Below are 23,053 nucleotides of genomic sequence, written 5' to 3' on the forward strand. Positions count from 1 at the left end.
GGCGAAACACTTCCCCTTCCGGCTCTGCGTGGGGGCCCTGAAAAGGCGTGAGCCGGGCAGGGAAGGCGAAGACGGGAGCACTTCCGGTGGGCCTCCGCAGAGAGGCGTGGCTTTCCGCTGGGCCGCCGCAGCCGCAGTTGTAGCTGCGGCGACGACTAGGGGCGGGGCCGGTGGCTGCAAGAGCCCGCCATATGTGAGTGGCTGGGTTTGGGGAGGCGACGTTTCTGGAAGCTGCTGGAAAGCGTCCGGGTGGCGGAGGTGACGCCGGCGGCCAGGCGGGGGAAGGCGGGGGAGAGTGGGGCGTGATTAAAACTAGTGCGCGGCCGGCAGCGGAGGGATTACGCTAAGGAAAGAGCCCGGCGCGCGTCTCGTTGCGCCTTGGCCGGGCGAGCCCGGGTCGAAAGCCGACGCGCCCTGAGTGACTTGGGTGGGCCGGCGGGTGGGCGAGGAGCGAAGCCTCCCAACAGCTGGCGGAGGGTACGATGGAGGGGCTCTTGGCAGGCGCCCGCCCGCAGCGCCGAGGTTTCCGCGTCGGGGCGGGCGGGGCAGGGCCCCCGTTGTCCGCTCTCATGAAAGCCTCGGTGAGAGCCGAGCTGCCACAGAGCCTGTTCACAAAGGGTCACCACACACGGAGCTGCCCCTCCCTGTCTCCCTAAACCCCCGTCTGCGAGGCCAGGGCCTTTTTCACCAGGATTCTGGGTGTTTCTCCTCCTTTCCTCCCTCCCAGATCTTCTCACGGTAAGGGGAGTAGCCGCAGCACGGGGACCCCATTCTTAGCTAGTCAGGGGCCGAGATGTCCCTAGCGCGCTCCTGTCAGCTGCCCTGCCTTGTTGTAACTTCAGAGAAAGGGGGAGTTCTCCATGAGCCGATGAGTTTTCAGGCTCTGCTTTCGTAGGAAGGTCCTGTGGCTTCACGAACATCGTGACCGCGCGTGCTTTCTTGAGTCTTGCATCCTGAATCTTGGGGGCAGCATATTCCAGAAGTCCTTGGCTCGGTTGATCTGCTTCCTAGAATAACAACATGTTTCTGACCCATTTCCTTACAGAATAGTCACCACTGGCATTTTGGACTGTGGGGCTTTTTTTTTTAAAGTGGTCTCAAGCTAAGTAATTTAAATATTTAATGCTGATCGTTTTCATAAGATAGTATAGAGGAAGTCAGTCCCCTGTATCAAGAAATCCAGTGAGAAGGATTTTAGTTTTTGTTACTACTGAATGTAAACAGCTAAGAAATGGAACAGGGAGTTTGTTTTTCTCCAGACTGAAAAATAGTCTGGTTAGTTTTTGTTCACCTTTTTTGTTGTCCTAGGTAAGTAACGTGCTGGTATATTTGTTGTTAAGATCTAGCTTATTAGGTTTTCTTTTTCTTATTTTAACGAATTAGGAAAATGTGAGAAGGTAGTATTTCGTTCTGAAATAGTAGCTAAAACTCAAGAAGATTTATTTCATTTTCACTCCTGGTATTTCCATTTTTAGAATGGAATACACTTTTCTGTGATAAACACTTGCTGAATGTTAATGTCATATATTGAACAAAGTAACTGGTTCAGTTAAAATGTCCATACAATTTTAAGACTGAAAATCAACATCCCCAGACTGAATCATATCAAACATTGTTGTCTGCAGAGCTGATTTGTAGTCTTTGAGTGCAAATTGGGTATTTTGCTGAGGCAAAAAATCTAATAGTAACAGAAGCAAAGTGGAGGTGGGGCTTGAGTTATGGAAAGAAAAGAATGGATTTTAGTCTGCTCGGTTTTGATTGCAGAGCTTTTTCCATTTGTAAAAAGTAGAAAAAAACATGTAAGACTTTATATAAGATTGCTAATAATATAAAAGTTAGGAGAGATTGACTAGAAAATTTCCCTTGGTTTATATTAGAGTAATTATAATTAGAGAAAAATGTGTACATTTCTGCTTATTTCTCACCATTATATTTGGAATCCCTCTTTCTATGAACATTGGTCCCCAAAGAGTGCAGTTATCTTCCCATAGAATTCAAAGCTGATTGCCTCCATAGCCTGTTAGCCATATGGGACAAGAGTTTTATTTACCCATTTTCATTTTAAAAAATAACTAACATGATCTAATCAAATGGAGCTTCCTTATTAAATAATAATTAATGAGCAGCTCCCATAAGAATACAGTATTGTACAATTAGGATTCCTGCCCCCTACCCCCCTCCCCGTCAGCTTTTGATCCTCTCTGCTAGGTTGGATTCCTTAGTGATAAAACACCTCTCTTCAAACATGGGATATAAAAGCTGCCTGGTATAACTGCTTGTTCTGGTCTTATCAAAAAGATTAGAGTTGAAGTGATTAATCGCATCTTGTAGCAGCACTGTTGTGAATACAGTCCATAATATCTCTAATACCAACATTCAAAAGGCTTTGAAAAGCAAAAGCATTTTAAGCTTGGAGATAGAATTCATTTGGGAGCAAAATGCAACCTGAACTAATGAAAAGGTATATATAGTCTTCATTTATCCATTATGTTCTGCTGAAGAAATATTAATATGCTTGATTATGAGGTGCTGCTCTTGGCCACTGGTATGTAAGGTGTTTTGAAATGGTTTATGTGCCTTGTGACATTTTTTAATTCACAGAAATTCTTGTTTCTAAAACGCACCCAGCCGCTGGGTTTTGGTTAAGCAGTATGAATGTATATTAATATTTTTGGCATTACACTTGGGCCAGTATTTGCATATTTAAAAATGAAAGAAATTTTAGTTCTTGCACTCAGTGAATTCAATTCAGTTAGGAGGATAGTTAGCATACTGTAATATGTGCAGTGAAAGAGATGTACACAACCTATTTGTGAATACAGCCATATAGTAACCACACAAGAAAATACTATGAGAGTTTGATGTTATTTTGTATTTATAGACTATAATTTAGACAGAAGGTGACAGCCCATTATGTAACCTAAACTTAACTTGGCTCTGATTTTCACTCACAAAATGAGAAGACAGAAGATAAGGAAGACACCTAGAGCAGATGCTGAAATTTTGGATTTCTAATCTTAATTCTTCTGCTGTGTGACCTTATATTCCAGAGCAACATACGGTTCCAAAAGCCAGCAGTGCATTTTTCCTGATGACAGAATAACATTCTATAAGTAATTGTTGAAGTAATCATAAACAACACGTTGATTAGCAATCAGGAGGGCTTCAAATCAAAAAATGAAAGCTGATATAGAAGAAACACTCTTTCCTAATTGGGAAAAAGGTGTCACTTTGAGATGAATTTAATAGTCATAAAGACTAAAAGGAAATTGGTATTATATGGAAGGAATCTTGCATTCCCCAGAGTTAGTGCTGTCATTTAATTTAGGCAAGAGAATCTGCCTAAATTTAATTTAGGCAGCAAAAGAATTGAAAAACGGAAGGTTGGGGAATGTGCTGTAATAACTTTTCGAAGCTGGCATTGCAGCACATGACCCACACACACCTTTAGGCCCTTCAATTCAGTTCAGTTCAGTCGCTCAGTCGTGTCTCACTCTTTGACCCCATGGACTGCAGCACGCCCAGCTTCCCTGTCCATCACCAATTCCAGGAGTTTACTCAAACTCATGTCCATTGAGTAAGTGATGCTGTCCAACCATCTCATTCTCTATCGTCCCCTTCTCCTCCCACCTTCAGTCTTTCCTGGCATCAGGATCTTTGCCAAGGAGTCAATTCTTCACATCAGGTGGCTAAAGTATTGGAGTGTCAGCTTCAGCATCAAGTCTTTCCAATGAATATTGAGGACTGATTTTCTTTAGGATTGACTGATTGGCTCTCCTTGCAGTCCAAGGGACTCTCATGAGTCCTCCGACACCACAGTTCAAAAGCATCAATTCTTCGGTGCTCAGCTTTCTTTATAGTCCAACTCTCACAACTATACATGACACTGGAAAAACCATAACTTTGACTAGATGGACCTTTGTTGGCAAAGTAATGTCTCTGCATTTTAATATGCTGTCTAGGTTGGTCACAGCCTTTCTTCTAAGGAGCAAGCATCTTTTAGTTTCATGGCTGCAGTCACCATCTACAGTGATTTTGGAGCCCTCAAAAATAAAGTCTCACTGTTTCCATTGTTTCCTCATCTATTTGCCATGAAGTCTTGGGACCGGATGCCATGATCTTAGGTTTCCGAATGTTGTATTTTAAGCCAACTTTTTCACTCCTCTTTCACTTTAATCAAAAGACTGTCTAGTTCTGCCATAAGGGTGGTGTCATCTGTGTATCTGAGGTTATTGACATTTGTCCTGGCAATCTTGATTCCAGCTTGTGCCGTGTCCAGCCCGGCATGTCTCATGATGTACTCTGCATGTAAGTTAAATAAGCAGAGTGACAATATACAGCCTTGACGTACTCCTTTCCCTATTTGGAACCAATCTGTTATTCCATGTCCGATGCTAATTGTTGCTTCTTGACCTGCATACAGATTTCTCGGGGCAGGTAAGCTGGTCTGATATTCCCGTCTCTTTAAGAATTTTCCACAGTTTGTTGTGATCCACACAGTCAAAAGCTTTGGCATAGTCAAAAGCAGAAGTAGATGTTTTCCTGGAATTCTCTCGCTTTTTTGATGATCCAACAGATGTTGGCAATTTGATCTCTGGTTCCTCTGCCTTTTCTAAATCCAGCTTGAACATCTGGAAGTTCATGGTTCACGTACTGTTGGAGCCTGGCTTGGAGAATTCTGAGCATTACTTTGCTAGTGTGTGAAACTGCTGACTGTTCTCCTCTTTGCATAACTGACTCTCACCCTTCAATTTCAGCTTAAATTTTAGTTGTCAGGTTGTGCACCTATGTAAGCTGCCCTTACCCTCCACCCTTACTCTAATTCCTCATTTCACCTACTGTTTGTTTTCTTCATAGCATATGTTTATATGCTGTTGTCTGTCTTACTACTAGGTGTAAGGTTTGTGAGGGCAAAAACTACATCTGTTTTTTCCCCCCATTGTTGTATATACATTGCATGGTACATACTGCATATTTGTTGATAAAAATTATTTTGGTGGTTCCCAGTTCTCAAATTACATGGCTGACCAAACCTGCTTAAAAATGGAAATGTTTCAACAGTGTATTTTCCCATGTTCTTATATTAGTTCAAGGTTGATACAGGAAATGTGTTGATATATGTAATTTATGTGCTCATCTTGAGCTTTTATTGAATGTGCAAGGCACTGTGCTAAATGCTAGGTGAATACAAAGGTGAATGATGCATAGTCTTCCCTAAAGAAGTACAGACGTTTTTAAACAAACAGTTTTAATGCAAGGCAAAATGAAATAAATGCTAAATTTGTACAAGCAATGATGTATAGCAGCAATGAAGGAAAAAATGATTAATTACAGGAAGGGCCTTACAGAGTTGAATTTTTATTTTGGTCTTGAGATAGAAAAGAGGAACTGAAGTCCCTATAGAGACAAATATTTTAAGGACTTATCTTCACTATCTTTCACTTTAAAAGTCCTTAAAATTGTAACATGGACCACAAAGCAGTCTTATAAAACATTGTCATAAAGCAGTCTTTGAACTGCAAGGAGATCAAACCAGTGAGTCCTAAAGTAAATCAACCCTGAATATTCATTGAAAGGACGGATGCTAAAGCTCTAATACTTTGGCCACCTGATGCAAAGAGCCGACTCATTGGAAAAGACTCTGATGCTGGGAAAGATTGAAGGCAAGAAGAGAAGGGGGTGACTGAGGATGAGATGGTTGGATGGCATCACTGACTCAGTGGACATAAGTTTGAGCAAGCTCCAGGAGATAGTGAAGGACAGGGAAGCCTGGCATGCTGCAGTCCATGGGGGTCACAAAGAGCTGGACATAGTGACTGAACAACAACAAAGCAATTTTTAATAAAATTATTCTGGCCTTAATGTCATACTTCTAAAATTAAGGTTAGCTATACAATTAGTTTGACTGTTTTGACTAGTTTGGTGCTTTCCAACTAGTTGATAAGCCATCAGTCTTAACAGTTGGTTCTTTGCTGACTGCGAATGGCAGTTAGTAATTATTTAGTAAACTAAACAATTGAGACAAAACCATAATGATTAAACAGTTATTTTTTGAGTGCTTTTTAAGCCATTGGTGGCCTTTAATGTATGATTCTCTGGCTGTGTCACAAGTTAAAATATAGTCTGTTTTGCAGTGGTCTAATTTTTTTTTTAAGTCTGCTTTTGCTTTCCTTCGTGTGTTTTCCTAAGCGAGACAGACCTCCTTCCCCACTTACTAAAAAAAAAGAAGCAGCAACAGCAGAGCCTTTAGATTCACAGACTTGATTTCAGCTTGGCTACTTCACTTCTTAATCACAGTTCTGCCCCTTTCCAATTTTGTTACTTCTGACATATTTTACCCCCTTGAGGCTCAATTTCATCTTTAAAATGAAAATTTCTGTTAATCTCATTCTGTCATTTAACTAGTTTCATGAGTTCAGGCAAATTATTTAATCTGTCTGGGCCTCAGTTTTTCCATATAAGAAATGAAATCGTCTTAAACAAGTAATACATAGGAGAGTGTCTGCAGTTAAGAAGCCCTCAGCAGATGTTTTCCCCTCATCCTCTTCCACCTCTTCCACTCCTGTATATCTTTCAAAGTTTGCTTCAAGTTTTGTTTGGTATCATCTTCCCTTTGATAGCTCATAGCAGGCTCCTTTTTTCCACAGTCATTGCACCTGCCATGTGTATCTTGGATTGGGGCTTCCCTGGTGGCTCAAACAGTAAAAAATCTACCTGCAACGCAGGAGACCCAGGTTCAATCCTTGGGTCGAGAAGATCCCCTGGAGAAGGGAATGGCAACCCACTCCAGTATTCTTGCCTGGAGAAACCCACGGACAAAGGAGCCTGGAGGGTTACTAGTCCATGGGGTCTCAAAGAGTCGGACACGACTGAGCAACTGACTTTCACTTTGACTAGATTCGTATGGATCAGCATTGTTTTGAGAACTTATTAAAAGTGCAATTATTTGGGTCCCATTTCTGAGTTTATAGGTTTGGCATGGGGTAGGTCTATGTTTTTACCCTTCTCTTTCAGATGTTCTGATTCTCACAGATGATCATAATTTCTCACTTTTGGTAATAATTACATGCTTCTTAAAGTTTATATTTGTTAGGTAATTCTTACATAATGTAACCTTTCAGGTTACATAATTCTAGTTTATATGCCAAATAGACTATAAACTGCACAAGGGCACAAAATACCCCTAATAGTTTGTATTTAGAAGTTGATAAGTTGCTCCGTCCCCTTTTTCTCCCTTACTGAAGTTTGGATCCAGTTTAGAAACAGGACACAGAAGTCAGATAGATAAAGATTCAGATATAAGTTAATTACTGAAACAGTTGTTGGGAAAATGTGACTGAGGTTTGCAGAAACAATGAACTCCCTAATGTGGCACTCCAGAATTACACAGATTTCAACCTCATGTTTCTCTGTCTACAAGAGTAGAGCTCGTCCCACTATATTTACTGTGTGACAGAGGGCAGGCCAGAACAAACAGCTCTCTTCAGTCAGACAAGTCCCAAGCGGAAAGGAGACAAGTAGGTGAGATTAGACAAGTAGGCGTCCCTAATAGCTTGATTGGTAAAGAATCCGCCTGCAATGCAGGAGACCCCGGTTCGTTTCCTAAGTCAGGAAGATCTGCTGGAGAAGGGATAGGTTACCCACTTCAGTATTCTTGGGCTTCCCTTGTGGCTCAGCTGGTAAAGAATCTGCTGGTAAAGACCTAGGTTTGATCCCTGGGTTGGAAAGATCCCCTGGAGAAGGGAAAGGCTACCCCCTCCAGTATTCTGGCCTAGAGAATTCCATGGACTATACAGTTCATGGGGTCATAAAGAGTCGGACACGACTGAGTGACTTTCACTTCACTTTTAGTTGAGCCTCAGAATTCCTTCTGTCAAACTTGTTATCAGACCAGTTACTCCCTCCTACCTGGGGAGGAATTAGCAAGAAGTTAGAGGTCAGCATGAATATTACCCTAATGAAGTTTCATGTGGGGTATGAGAGAGCTTTTTTGCCCTAAGTGGTACTCAGTAGGTATTTGTTAGTGAGTTTTGTTTTTTGTTTTAACCTTACATTGCATCAGCATAATTTGGTTTTTAATACCTAAATGAGAAGTTAAGAGACTTAGAACTTCAACCAGTTTAATTAATACATGTTATTATATTATCCCTGGCTCTGTAAGAAATTTTCCCAAAACTGCCTAAAAGACAGCATTTATTATTTCATGCAGTTTTTGATGATCAGGAAATTGGGAGTGGTTTAGCTGAGTGGTTCTAATTCAGGGTCTCATGTGGTTGCTTGAGTGTCCTCCCAACATGGCAGCTGGCTTTCCTCCAGAGCAGGTGTCTGAGAAAAAGGCAGAAACCACAATATCTTTGATAATACAGCCTTAGGAGTGACATCCCATCATTCTGTTGCACAGACCCACGTTGATGTAATGGGGGCGATGAACACAGTGTAAACAGCAGGAGACCGGGCCCACTGGAGCCCACCTCATACTGGCTACCGCAAATATGTAACATGTTTGATTTTGTTGCCTCACATTGCTTCATATGAGAGCAAGTAATTCAGTAATGTTTAATATCCCATTAAAATTATTAAAGTACTAAAAGAGTTGTGTGGAAGAGTTGTATTTTTGTATATATGACTGTATAATATCCTAGCTGGAGAATTGAGAGGATGATTTTCTACTGGTTGGTCCTGCCCTGCTAGCTCTGTGTCTAAAGTTTACTTAGTATGATCATGGTCTTCCTGCTAGTCTGTGAAAGTTCCATTGAGCTACAGACTGACTTAATATAAGGTAATAATAGCTACAGTTTTTATCTTTATATGAATCAATAGTTCTGGTCTTAGGGAAAGTGCTTCTTAAAATCTGATTCCCAACTTCTGATTTATTTAAGTGAAGGTTTTTTGCAGTGGTAATCTGGGTGAGGTGGACTAGATGACTAGTGAAGGTCATTTACCTCACTGAAATAGTCTGTAGACCCAAAGGAATTGAAAACCACTCTAAATAAGTGTCAATGGTTTGATTCATATTCCAGTGTCAAAGCACTAAAGTCCAAGTAAATGAAATAGAACAGTTAAAAATCATTAACCATTTTGTTTTACTCATTTCACCATAATTTAAATATCATATAACATGCTAAATAGTTTCAGTTTTGTAAGCTAACAGAATTGCAGTGCAAGGTAGAGGGAATTTATGTTCATTGCATTAAAGAGTATAAAATTAATTTGTATAAAAATTCTACTTTTAATGCTTTCCAACACTGTGAAAAACATGATAATTTGAAGATTATGGCAGAAAATGTTTTAAGATGAATTGATGCCTTCAAACTGTGGTGCTGGAGAAGACTCCTGAAAGTTCCTTGGACAGCAAGGAGATCAAACCAGCCAATCTTAAAAGAGATCAACCCTGAATATTCACTGCCAGGACTAATGCTGAAGCTAAAGCCTCCAGTATTTTGGTCATCTGATGTGAACAGACGACTCACTGGAAAAGTCCTTGATGCTGGGAAAGATAGAGGGTAGAAGAAGAGGGGGTCAGAGGATGAGTTGGCTGGATGGCATCACTGATGCAGTGGACATGAACTTGGACAAACTCCAGAAGATGGTAAGGAACAGGGAGGCCTGACATGCCGCAGTCCATGGGGTCACAGAGTCAGACAAAACTGGGTGACTGCACAACAGCAACAACAAATGTTCCTTGAAATTCTAGCTGTAAACGTGTCAATTTGCATTTTAAGTTGCTTAAAGAACATTAAGTTGTTGAAAGAATTTGTACATAAATGACCAGGTAAAGAAGCCAAATATTAATATAATCAAATTTTTCATCTGTGTTTAACCTGTTTACTACATTGACAGAGGAATGTACAGAACATACCAGCACCAACCCAGTAAACGCATCTGGCTATTACAGTTTCCAGTCATGTAGGCATTATTTGACAGCAGCTTTCACCCTCAAGTATAAGGAGGCATATTTTGCTAATCAGCAAAGAAATTTCAGAGACTTCATTTTACTTTCCAAATGTAATTTGTCATGATTAATCAATAAAATGATATTTGGTTTGTGTACTGATTAGCTTTAAGAAGAGATCTCCCATGAATTCTTACAGTAAATGGAGATGATAGTATATTTTTTCTGAATATGGAGTATATAGGCCCTGAAATTTGCTCAGTTGAGTATGAAAAAAATCTTGGAATAAATTGAGAATTTTCTGAAACTAAAAGACTTTGCAGAGATGAGAAAATTGGGAAATGTTAATTTTAGGATATTGTGCCAAAAATAATAAATACGCTTACTACCCTCAAAATCTTCCCTTCCAGGACAGAACAAATTAAATGTCATAACGGAATCATCCAATCCATTCTGTAAAACAGATCTTTTCAAAAAGTCTTTGAGAGAGACCAAAGAAACCTGATAACCAATTGCAGTGCATGGACTTGGATTAAATCTTGGTTTGGGGCAGGGGGGTGGTGGGGTAGATGGGGTGGGAACCTGCTATAAAACACAGTGGAAAATTCAAGTATGCCTAGCTGTAGAATATATTTTTCTGAGTGTGTTTATGGTTATTAAAAGAGCCTCTAGATGAAAGAGGAGAGTGAAAAAGTTGGCTTAAAGCTCAACATTCAGAAAACTAAGATAATGGCATCCGGTCCCATCATTTCACAGCAAATAAATGGGGAAACAGTGGCTGACTTTTTATTTTGGGGGGCTCCAAAATCATTGCAGATGGTGATTGCAGCCATGAAATTAAAAGACGCTTACTCCTTGGAAGGAAAGTTATGATCAATCTAGACAGCATGTTAAAAAGCAGAGACATTACTTTGTCAACAAAGGTCTGTCTAGTCAAGGCTGTGGTTTTTCCAGTGGTCATGTATGGATGTGAGAGTTCGACTGTAAAGAAAGCTGAGTGCCAAAGAATTGATGCTTTTGAACTGTGGTGTTGGAGAAGACTCTTGAGAGTCCCTTGAACTGCAAGGAGATCCAACGAGTCCATCCTAAAGGAGATCAGTCCTGGGTGTTCATTGGAAGGACTGATATTGAAGCTGAAACTCCAATACTTTGGCCACCTGATGTGAAGAGCTGACTCATTGGAAAAGACCCTGATGCTGGAAAGACTGAGGGCAGGAGAAGGGGATGACAGAGGATGAGATGGTTGGATGGCATCACTGACTCAATGGACATGGATTTGGGTGGACTCTGGCAGTTGGCTATGGACAGGGAGGCCTGGTATTCTGCGGTTCATAGGGTTGCAAAGAGTCAGACACGACTGAGCAATTGAACTGAACTTATGGTTATTACTTTTGCAGGAGAAAGGCCTTTTGTAAGGAGGTGTGTCGGAAGGATATTTAGAGGTGAAGTTATCTTCAATATTCTGATGTATGTATTTGTGTGTATATGTGTATATATATGTGTGTGTATAGGAAAAACTAATGTGAAAGTGTTAAAATTTGAATCTCTGTAGTAGATATAAGGGAATTGTCACACTATAAACTTTTCTGTACATGTGTGTATATAAAATAAGTTGGTAGCCAAGAAAATCCCCTTCAGATATTATTGTTTCTTGACTCAGCTTTACAAAGGCTTCAAAAGAGCGGATCATTGTTTATAGCTAGTATCGAGGTCCAGGCCACTCAGGTTTTCATTCCTACAGCCCCACCAAAACTGTTCATTTCCACACCAGTGTTGGCTTCCTTGTGACTGGATTTGATAGTTTCTTAGCCCTCATTTTCCTTTTGACATCTGAGCAGCATTTGACACTGTTGATCACTATTTTCTCTCCTCCTCCTACTTCAAGTTGTCTTCTTCATCTTACTAGTATCTTTTACTGGTTTCTCCTCTTGACATTGGAATGCCTCAGAGCTCAGATCTTGTCTCAGTTTACATTTGCTCTCTAAATATTAGCCTGTCCCATGGTTGTGAATACTGTACAGATACTAAGAGTTCCAGGTTTATTTCTCCAACCCCAGCCTTGCCCCTGAACTTCAGACTCATATCCATTTGCCTGCTTGATAAATTTATTCACTTGATGGCAAGTGGATACATATTTCAATTTAGTATGTCGAAAACTTGATGCTTGAATGTCCATGCGTTACTTCTCACTCCCAAATGAAAACCAAACTCTTGTTCCCCTACTTGCTGCTCCCACCACCCTTCTCATCTTAGTACAAGCCACTTCATCCTTCTAATAGCTCAGGTGAGAAACTTTGGTGTCATCATTGATGCCTCTTTTTCCTTCATATTGTCCATGTAATCCCTCACCAAATATGGTCAGCTCTACTTTAAAAATATTTAAAAGTACATCCAGAATCTCAGCACTTGTCCACCTCTCACTGCGACCATCTTAATCCTAGGCACCATTCCATTACAGGTAACTTGAGTTTCTCAACCTCAGTGCTATTGACATTTGGGCCCTGAATTCTTTGGGGAGGAGTGGGCCTTCCTGTGCGTGGTAGGATGCTTAAGTGTAGCCTCTGCTGTACTCTGTGGATTTCCAGTATGCTTTATCGTTTGTGCTGATTCTGTAGTTGCCTGAAGTTCTCTTGGGTCCACTGGAAGTTCAAGTTTCACCTGGGTCCACTCGTGCAGGGTCCACTGTGAGTGGGGTAAAGGATCTAAGGCCAAGGTGCTGTGTGTCAGCTGGGCCTTTGTCTCTGTCTCCAGGCTGTGTCTCCTCATTTGTAGTCTCCCTTGGACTTTTTAACAAGTGGAAGTGTTCCAGGGGGACAGAGCAGAAGGCGACAAGGTCTAGTCTCAGAAGCCGCACGTCAGTTCTGCTGCCTTCCACCACACTGTTTTATGTGCACATCGACTGACATAAACCTCACAACAGTGCTATGAAAAGGAGGGTTGTCTGCTGGTATCAGCTTTATTTTTAAAAGGAGGAAACTAGAGCTCAGCACTAGTAGTCTGACCACGTGTACCCACCAAACATGCCACAGAACCAGACGTGGGTTTTAATCTCTCCTTACCTATCCTCAAACTCTGATGTTACTTTATCTGAGCCCATTTCCTCATCTGTAAATGCAGTTGATACTACTATATAGAATTATTTTTAACAGTGACTAATTTGCTTTCTAAAATGTTTAACAGTACATGATACAGAGCAGGTACTCAAAAAAGTTAATTTCATCACCTTCCTCTTACTCTTCTCAGGTTTCTTTATTAGGTGAGGGGATGTTTTTATACATATTTGTCTCACAGACTTTTTTTTTTAAAAAAAGCATGAATGGCCTAGACTAGAATTACCATTAAAGAAGACCGTTGTTAACATTCCAGTAGCAGAGCAGTAATAAAGTTCCATTTGATGGAATTCATAATATTTTAAGACTGCAATCTCAGTTGTTCTACCCTAAGATGTTAGTGGCTAACGATCAGTTAATATGTTACTCTTCCAGAGATTATTTACATTTTCAGAGGAAACAAAATGCCAGTGAAGGAATAGAAGGATTTTAGGATTTGTGGCAAGCCAGTGAGGAAGCTTTGATTAGGAAAGAGATCTTTGGTGCTCCTTGTGGTCCACCCACCACCTTGGGCCAGCCAGCCCTGGCAAGTTATCAGGTAAATCACACTTTGTGTGCCGTTTATAGATTTGGGTTTCTACAGAAAAGAGATGCTTTTTAATAAATTCAGATCATCATGTTGTATTACTTCATTTGCATATGTGACATGTAAATAAATAGAGATGCAGTTATTGCACTGTAAATGCAAACAAGAGTGCTGACAATGTGTGGGCCTGTTACGAGCTGAATTGAGCTCCCCACCTCTGCCAAGATTCATATGTTGACACTTTTCACCCCCAGTACTCCAGAATCTGCCTGTATGTGAAGATAAGTTCTTTAAAGGCATGATTAGGTTAAAATGAAATCTTTAGGGTGGATCCTAATCCATTATGACTGGTGTTCTTATAAGAGGAGAAGATTAGGACACAGATGTGCAACAGATGTACAGAGATGTACAGAGAGGAGGCCATGTGAGGACCCAGTGAGAAACAACTCTGTAAACCAAGGAGAAAGGCCTCAGAAGAAACCAGCCTGCTGATACCTTCGTTTTGGACTTCTAGCTGTGAAGAAATAAATCACTGATGTGATATTTTGTTACTGCAGCCCATGTAAACTGATAACAGGGCCCTTTCCCCACCTTTATAGATGCTGTTTTTATCATTTCAAAACCAAAAATTGTTGTTATGGGAGAAGTCAGGAATGGGTTATAGGAATCTTTTCTTAATAAGATTTTCCTTCCACTTCTCAATCCTTTTCACCCAACCCTACATTACTCCATGCCATTCCAGTACTCACGCATACCAGATAACTGGCTGCTTCCATGTATTTGTAGGTATATTCTCTAAACAAGCTTTAGTTGTTTTTCCTAAGCAACAGGAAAATCTTCCATCTTGTTTTTCTGTCTTTGTAAAACACAGGAGAAGTCCAGTTGAAAAAGAAGAGAGGGCCTTAGTGTTTATGGAGCACCTGTTTTATGGTAGCTACTACTGTGTTGTTCACTTTGCAGAAGCCAGCTCCTTTAGTGAGGAAACAGCAGTGGCCCAATTTAGAAAAAGAGAAGGAAACGCAATAGCCCATGACATCATTTTGGAACTTTGCATCTCTTGCTTTTGCCCTGCTGTGTATAGACTTAGCCCAACTATCAGATCTGCAATGCCTGTGATGCCTGGTGATTATGAAAAGTACCTTAACTATTTAACACTGGATGTTAATCATTTTGTGAAAAGCAGCATATCCTTGGGGGTATTCATGGGGAATGTCCCAGGAAATAACATGGGAGGCACTAGTGCTTCTGAGAGTGCTTAATTGCCAGTCATAGATAATTTGCATGTGCGTGCCTCCTCCTAGAAAGTGAAAGTCACTCAGTTGTGTCTGACTCTTTGCAACCCCCTGGACTATACAATCCATGGAATTCTCCAGGCCAGAATACTGGAGTGGGTAGACATTCCCTTCTCCAGGAGATCTTCTCAACCTAGGAATTGAATCCATGTCTGCCACATTGCAGGCGGATTCTTTACCATCTGAGCCACCAAGGAAGCCCCCTCCTCCTTAATGGAGAGTAACTGAAGGAAAAATGGGGAAAGATGGCTTTAACCCAAGTACTAGATATGAACCTCATTACTCTATAATCAGTTGTGTATTATGATGTAATGAGGTTCATATCAAATATAGTACTTGTTTATGCCAGCTGTGTTATTCCAGTCATCTTTTATGTGCCTTCTACTGATCACAGAACAATAAATTATAGGTGGGTCAGACTTAATCCAACATTTCCATTAGAAAAACAAGCACATGATGCATTATTTTGGGTTGAAGCCTTCTGTGTACATTTGGTGGAGAAAGAGTTTGCCAAAGGTCAGTGGTTACTAGAGAGAATGGAAGCATACGTGTTCAGTATACCCTCGTGGTTGGAACCTCATGGGGACATGCCTTGGTCTGGATCTCTGTTGCCTATTTCAGTAGCATTTATGGTCAGGTGATGCATCCTGCGGTTCTCGTGACAACTGTTCTACAAGTCTCACGCCCTCTTTACCATTGACAATCCACTTTTTAAAGTTTTCGTCCCCGTTTCTTTAAAAGAAGAGATGAAATTTTCTAAAATCCATAGTGGAACTTCCCCCAGTGATCCAGTAGTCCAAGACTCCATGCTGCAAATGCAGGAGACCCAGGTTTGATCCCTGGTCAGGGAACTAGATCCCACCCATGCCGCAACGGAGAGTTCATATGCTGCAACTAATGATTCCACACGAAGTGCTCCAGCAAAGATCAGAGGGTCCTGTGTGCTGCACCTAAGACCTGGTGCAGGTGAATGAGTAAACACACAACTTTTAAACAGTAAAATCCCCTGTAATTCAAGGATTCTGAGCTGCTGATTCTGTGAATGGGATAAAGATTCTCTTGATTTGAGGCATCCGTTGGTTGGGGGCAGTGCTGCATTGAACTTCATACTGAGGATTATGTGGCAAACAATTATACAGGCTGAGACCAAGATGTGCCAGTCTGGAGTGGAATAACACGTGAGTGGTGGGTTCCCAGTATCCGGGTATAACAACCATGAAGCTTTCTTTGGATACATTCTGTGATGTGCTCAGTTAAAAGCGGGAGGAGTATTGCCAGACTGTCACATTCTCTGTCTCAGTTATGGCATACTCTGAGTGAAGAACTAAACTTGAATACCCCAGAGATAATCACCTAATAGTTTTTTGTCATTGGCAGCCAAGGGAATGGAGTTATTTGCACCTTCTCTGTCCTCCCTTGGTATCTTCTATCTTTTGTGGCAGTTAGCTTCCAAGACAGCCCCCAGTGATCCCTGCCCCTTGTTGTTCATGCCTTGGTGAAGTCCCCTTCTGTGCTAAATAGGGTTGACCTGTGTAACCAGTAGGAGACTGTGGAAATGTCAGTGTGTGACTTCTGAGGCTAGGTCCTAAGAGATGTTGCGGCTCCCATTGTGCTCTCTTGAATTGCTCACTCCCAGGGAGGCCGGCTGCCACGTTCTGCATGCACTGGAGCAGCCCTGTGGAGAAGTCTGTGAGATGTGGAACTCGGGCTTCCTCCCCACGAACTGGTCTGCATGTGTGTGAGCCACCCAGGCAGTAGACCTTGCAGCCCTAGTCAAGCCCTGGGAGGACTGGAGGCCCCACGTACATCTTGTCTGCCCCTGAGTCCTCTTGGGTTCTTGGCCACAGAAGCTCTATGAAACAATAAATGTTTATTGTTTTAGGCTACCAAGTTTGGGGAAATACGTTATGCAATGGTAGAAATACGATCTTCATTGTTTCTCATTCTTTTTTCGATCATAGTTTATATCTTTATCTCCCTTTAGACTTTAATCTAGCAAATGACAGAGTTCAGGTCTTAATCTACTTTTGTAGGCCTTACAGAGGTGATTATGGTTTTCTGAAAATATTTTTAATTATATATGATGAACTTAAAACCTAGAACACCTGGGTTGTACCTGTTGTTTCTGTTCAGAAAGGTTGTAAATTACCTCTGCTATTTTATTTTGGAGTAAATGCAGTATTTTCAATAGGTTTCCCTAAAAAGGAAGTTAGATTGTTTAAACAATGAAAATAAACAAAAACACAATTATTTATAAGAGAATTGACATCTTAACAAGTGTCTAAACAAAGAGGAAAAGAGACTCACGGCAGAACCAGGAACCACTGTTGGAGTTGGCTACCTTGAAAGAATATACTGAGAAAAAGAGAATGCCCTTTTCTGATTATCTGTTCTTACTCATTTGAAAGTAATTTCAAACTTACAAGCTGATATGTTGGAAAAACATAACACCTGTATACTTTTTAACCTCAACTTGGCTATTTTGTCTCATTAGGTTTATCTTTGATGCTTCCCTGTGTTCACTCAGTGCATGTGTGTGGGTCTTTACACACAATGTTGTTTCTAAATCATCCAAGGGTATACATCATAGCCCTCTATCCCTAAATTCTTAAGTGTGTAATTCCTGAGAATTACAGTTAACTTGAGTCAATTTAACCTTGATACTTCACTGTTTTTATTCCAGTTTTATCAGTTGAGCCAATAACATCTTTTATGCCGTTTTGCCCCTTCCCAATGGCACCCCACTCCAGTACTCTTGCCTGGAAAATCCCATGGACGAAGGAGCCTGGTAGGCTGCATTCCATGGGGTCGCTAAGAGACATGACTGAGCGACTTCACTTTCACTTTTCACTTTCCTGCATTGGAGAAGGAAATGGCAACCCACTCCAGTGTTCTTGCCTGGAGAATCCCAGGGATGGCAGAGCCTGGTGGACTGCCGTCTATGGGGTCGCACGGAGTTGGACATGACTGAAGCGACTTAGCAGCAGCAGCGGCGGCCCCTTCCCCATATGGGATTGAGTATAGGCTTATGCAGTTAGTTGTGTACCTTTAGTCTCTTTTGTAACATTTCCATAGACTTTGTCTTTTATGACATTGAAATTTTGGAAGAACACAGGCCTTCCCTTTTTTAGAAGAATGATCCTTGTTTGGGATTTGTCTGGTGTTTTCTTGTGATTAGATTTAGTATCCTTTTACGTTTTCTGAAGTGAGAAAACAGTATTCCACTCAAGGGATCAGCTCAAAGCAAAATTTAGGTTAAACTTAGTTCAAAGGAATTATTAGAAGCCAAAATGGGAAAGCAAAACATGTTGTAGAATCTTAGAAAATGTTTACAATAAGAGAGTTTTCTATCTTTCATGTTACTGTGAATAGTATTGATTGACTCAACAACTGGATTCTAAAAGTAAAGAAATGTCTTGGCCTCGGGATGACCTTAGGTGGTTTTATTTAGCTTCATCATGAACTTGTCTCCCCAGAAAAGCCAGTGGTATCTTTCCCTAGAAACAAAGGATTTTCTTCCACCTATTGCTAAATTTATTTAACAAACACTATTAAATTCTTATTATCTGCCAGACACTGGAGTGAGTCCTGGGAATACAAAGAAGAATATAACAGACTTTGTATGCCCTGTTGTATATTAAAAGACAATCACAGAGGCTGGCATGCCATAGAGGTCAGGAGGAGCCTCTGCCTGGGGATAGTTGTAACCACACCAGAGTGGGAAAGCCTAAATGCCCTTTTCTGTTCAAAAGGAAATTGCTGTTGCTCCTGTAAGAGTCACATCTACCTGCTAGAAAAACTTATCTTGCTGTTGTGTGACATTTTTACTTATTCTAGTGTATTAATAATGACTAGATCATGTTGAATAATTCAGTGCAAGTAATCCCTTGAAGAGACTGGGGGATAACCTAGATTATTTCTTCTAATGCTTAAAATATTGAATTGTTGCACTTTGTTTTATACTATATAAAATGCCTGGGAATTCACTTTTTAAAAAAATAATAGCACTAAATTTTTTATTGTATATCTATTTTTGCATGTGTTATTCCCAATAGTATCACAAGTGTAAAGGCTTAAACCATTACTCTGAGATGATAAATGTTTTTAAAATCTGAAGATAAAACAACGTTTAACCTTCTGATGCTGTGATAATAGTTATGGTTTTGTTCCTGACTCTTCCCACGTGGCAGTATCCTAGGCAATTCATTTCCTCTGAACACTAACGCATTCTCAGCCACTCAACTTTGTGATTCTGGTTTAGGGAAATGTCATTATACATGGCTGCCTAAAATACTGTAAAGTAAACTTGGAAATAAAGTGCTAATATGCTGAAACTGTAATAACTTCTAATAAGAGTACTGCTAAAGATAATTCCTTACCTCAAATATAACGTAGGATAATGGATATGGCTGTACTATTGTAGAAGATGTTCTTTATGTTTAAATTATATTACCTGAAAGGTTGATATTTTCATGTAATTCTTTAATATAAATATTCTAAATTCTGTATTATATTTTGCTAGGACGGTAACTAAATACCAGGCTAAAACAAAGGAGCTATGGTTTTATTTTGTCAGAAGTGAGGTTTTTAAAAGGCACCTGTAGATCAGAAAGGAATTCACGAAGATCAGAAAATCTAATAAAAGATGGAGAAAGGTTTTTTTTGAGTCATTGTATATATGTCCTGGCATCTGTATGGGTGAATATTGACCAAAGAGAAATATTTTATTGATAAATATGTATTTTAATCAGAATAATTCTCTGATATGACATTCAAATAAGCTAACCAATTTTGACAATTTTTCTTCTCTTAAAATTGAGAGGAGGGAATTCTCTGGCCATCCAGTGGTGAGGACTCTGTACCTTCACTGCCAAGGGCCCAGGTTCAATCCCTGGTCAGGAACTAAGAGCTCACAAGCTTTGAGCAGAAATAATAAAGAGCTCACAGGTGTGGCAAAAATAATAAAATTTTTTAAATGGAGAGGGAAAGAACACAGATGCTTTTCACCGATGCAGTTTAAATACAGTTAACATTCAGTTCAGTTCAGTCGCTCAGTCGTGTCCAACTCTTTGCGACCCCATGAATCACAGCACGTCAGGTCTCCTGTCTATCACCAACTCCCAGAGTTCACTCAAACTCATGTCCATTGAGTCAGTGATGCCATCCAGCCATCTCAGCCTCTGTTGTCCCCTTCTCCTGCCCCCAATGTCTCCCAGCATCCGAGTCTTTTCCAGTGAGTCAACTCTTCTCATGAAGAGGCCAAAGTACTGGAGTTTCAGCTTCAGCATCAGTCCTTCCAGTGAACACCCAGGGCTGATCTCCTTTAGGATGGACTGGTTGGATCTCCTTGCAGTCCAAGGGACTCTCAAGAGTCTTCTCCAACACTACAGTTCAAAAGCATCAATTTTTCGGCACTTAGCTTTCTTCACAGTCCAACTCTCACATCCATACATGACCACTGGGAAAACCATAGCCTTGACTACACGGACCTTTGTTGGCAAAGTAACGTCTCTGCTTTTTAATATGCTGTCTAGGTTGGTCATAACTTTCCTTCCAAGGAGTAAGCGTCTTTTAATTTCATGGCTGCAGTCACCATCTGCAGTGATTTTGGAGCCCCCCAAAATAAAGTCTGACACTGTTTCCACTGTTTCCCCATCTATTTCCCATGAAGGGATGGGACCAGATGCCATGATCTTCGTTTTGTGAATGTTGAGCTTTAAGCCAACTTTTTCACTCCTCTTTCAGTTTCATCAAGAGGCTTTTTAGTTCCTCTTCACTTTCTGCCATAAGGGTGGTGTCATCTGCATATCTGTTAACATTAATATATAAACATAATTGATCTTTCAAACTAAGTTATTAGGCTGCCCACAGTAGAACCATATTGTGAAGCATAAGGTAAGCTCTGAATCTAATTATAAATGGAATATAGATTACCTCAAGGTTACTTGTTTATATTTTTAGTATCAGTCAGGAATTGACTAGGTTGTCTTAAATTTGAAAATCCCTGTTGCTTTTTATAGAGTTTAGAAAGCGTTTTGGATTCTGTAACATACTATAGTATATAAAATTGAAAATCAAAACTGGTCAAATATTGGAAATTTTATATGATTCTGCCTTAAAATGGATTTCTTTGTTAATACAGCTTCTGCCTCCCTCTCTAACCTGTTCTGCCTCAGTTCACCTTGAACTTCATCTTCTTTCTAAAAGCTTTTAGCAGTCTATCATTTGCTTGCTCACATCTAACTTTTACAGAGTTGCGTTGTCCTGCCTGATAGCCAGTACTTGAATGTAGCCATTTAAATCTGACTTCAAATTCACTGAAATGAAATTAAAAATCCAACTCTTGCTTCACTGGTCACATATCGAGTTCTCAGTAATCTACCTTACTGGACACTGCATGTATCTGGTATTCCCATCGTTGCAAACTGTGTGTTAATGTTAGCATTTTTAGAGGCTATCTAGTTGCTAAAAATGAAACACTTTCTAATGCAATGCCTCTGATTGACCAAAATAGTAACTATTTTATTTGAATAATTGGGAAATACTTAACCAAATAGCAGTGTTTGATTAATTACATTTCAAAGCATATGTGCTTTGCTGAGAAAGTGAAATGATCTGTCGAATGTTTTGTAGCTAGTCGGTAAAATTGCATTAAGCACTTGTTTGTTCCAGACACTGTTCCCTGTGCTTATACAGAACTGAAACCATGTCTCTCCTCAAGAAATGCTTACATTTTAGAAGGTGAGGGGAAGACAGCAAGCACAGAGTACTTATTAGAGTCGTATGTGCTGATATAGTACTACTTAGTACTTCCCATGGTGTGAGCAAATACTGTGAGGAAAATACAGCAGAGGGTGACTGAGACAACTGCTTTTGCTGAGAAGTCAAGGAGGATCTCTTTGAGGTAACTGGAATTAAGACTGAATAACAGGGAAGGAGATTAGAGTCAGAGAAAAGAGCAAGTTATAAATGTCTTGAGAGAAGATTCTGTTTGGCCAGCAACAGGAAGGTAAGGTTCCTATGACGGGAATGTGAACTCATTTCGGAATAGAATGGTAGGAGATGTTCAGAGAGTTAGTAGTTCAAATTGTTTAAGTCTTGTTAACTAGGAGGTAAGGAACTTGGATTTGGCGTTTTTCCATAATAGGAATCCATCAAGGGGCTTCCCTGGTGGTCCAGTGGGCTAAGACTGCGCTCCCAAAGCAGGGGCCTGGGTTCTAGTTCTCTGGTCAGCGAACTAGATTCCCACGTGCCACAACTAAGGGTTTGCATGCCACAATGAAGATTAAAGACGCCACATGCCACAACAAAGACTTGGTGCAGCCAAGTAATTTTTTTTTTTTTTTTTTTTTGGTAAGGAACCCATTGAAAAGTTTTAACCCCGGAAAGAACGTGATCAGATTTGTGCTTAGGAAGGTCAGTCTGAATGCTGTGTGGAACAGAGGCAGGGACGCTCAGGTTGAGGCATCTGCCATCCAAGGGAGACACTGGTAGTTCAGACTTATTTCAGCCAGAGATGGTAGGAAATGGCTAGAGTCAGAGTGTACTGGTGGATTGTATATGGGGTGCAAGGGAAAGAGAATCAGAATATTCAACAGTGCCATGTTACACAATGAACAATCATTTAAGCAGTTACGTCCCTTCTTGGATAGTATTTCTTCATCGCTTCTTCCCGTTTTGGTTTATGTGTTTTTTTCACTAAATGATATCATAAAATTAATTTCCTTCCTACTTGAAAAACAGTGTATTTTTCAAACATTTTTCAAGAGTTTTGGTTACAGAATGAAAGAAAGATAAGTTACATTAATTCCAACAGAGGCCATTGTGTTACTGACATTCATGTATGTCTTCTTACATGTCCAGCTCCTCATGTATTGAAACACATCAGAGTTCCATTGTTCTAAATAAACACCTCACTTCTCTTGCTCATGTCTTGTTTTACTCTACCTTCTTGCTTTGTTGGCTCCAGCTGTGATGCCCATTTGTTCTGGCATGATATGGTGGTTCTGTTGCAAATCATAAAATGCTCCCTTCGGGAAGTCCTGAGACATTATTTCTCCCAGAAGGTCTCAGGGCTTACTGAAAAAAGCAGTCTTTGCCAGAGAGAACCATCTGTAGAAGCGTGGTTAACGGATTAAATACATAACTGAGCACTTGTTCACATGTTGAACTCAAAACTTTTTCCTGCAGAAAATTCTGACTTTGCCTGCAGGTGTCTCCCTCCTCGTTGAGT

General features: G+C 40.4%; 1 protein-coding gene across 3 annotated transcripts in view; it reads left to right on the top strand.

The window, feature by feature from the left end:
* The first annotated feature begins 96 nt into the window (after positions 1-96).
* Positions 97-23,053, top strand: part of HMGB1 (high mobility group box 1) — a 130,114-nt gene continuing 107,157 nt past the window's right edge. Inside the window, exon 1 of one of the 3 annotated variants that reach the window (XM_042254826.2) lies at positions 97-258. The gene's annotated coding sequence lies outside the window, so the exon portion shown is untranslated. Of the gene's footprint in view, positions 259-308; positions 739-23,053 lie in introns of those variants that run through there. The other 2 variants (XM_027973628.3, XM_042254825.2) reach the window with 2 other exon arrangements.

Source organism: Ovis aries, chromosome 10 (genome assembly GCF_016772045.2).
Source record: "Ovis aries strain OAR_USU_Benz2616 breed Rambouillet chromosome 10, ARS-UI_Ramb_v3.0, whole genome shotgun sequence".
In the NCBI taxonomy this organism is placed as follows: Eukaryota; Metazoa; Chordata; class Mammalia; order Artiodactyla; family Bovidae; genus Ovis; species Ovis aries.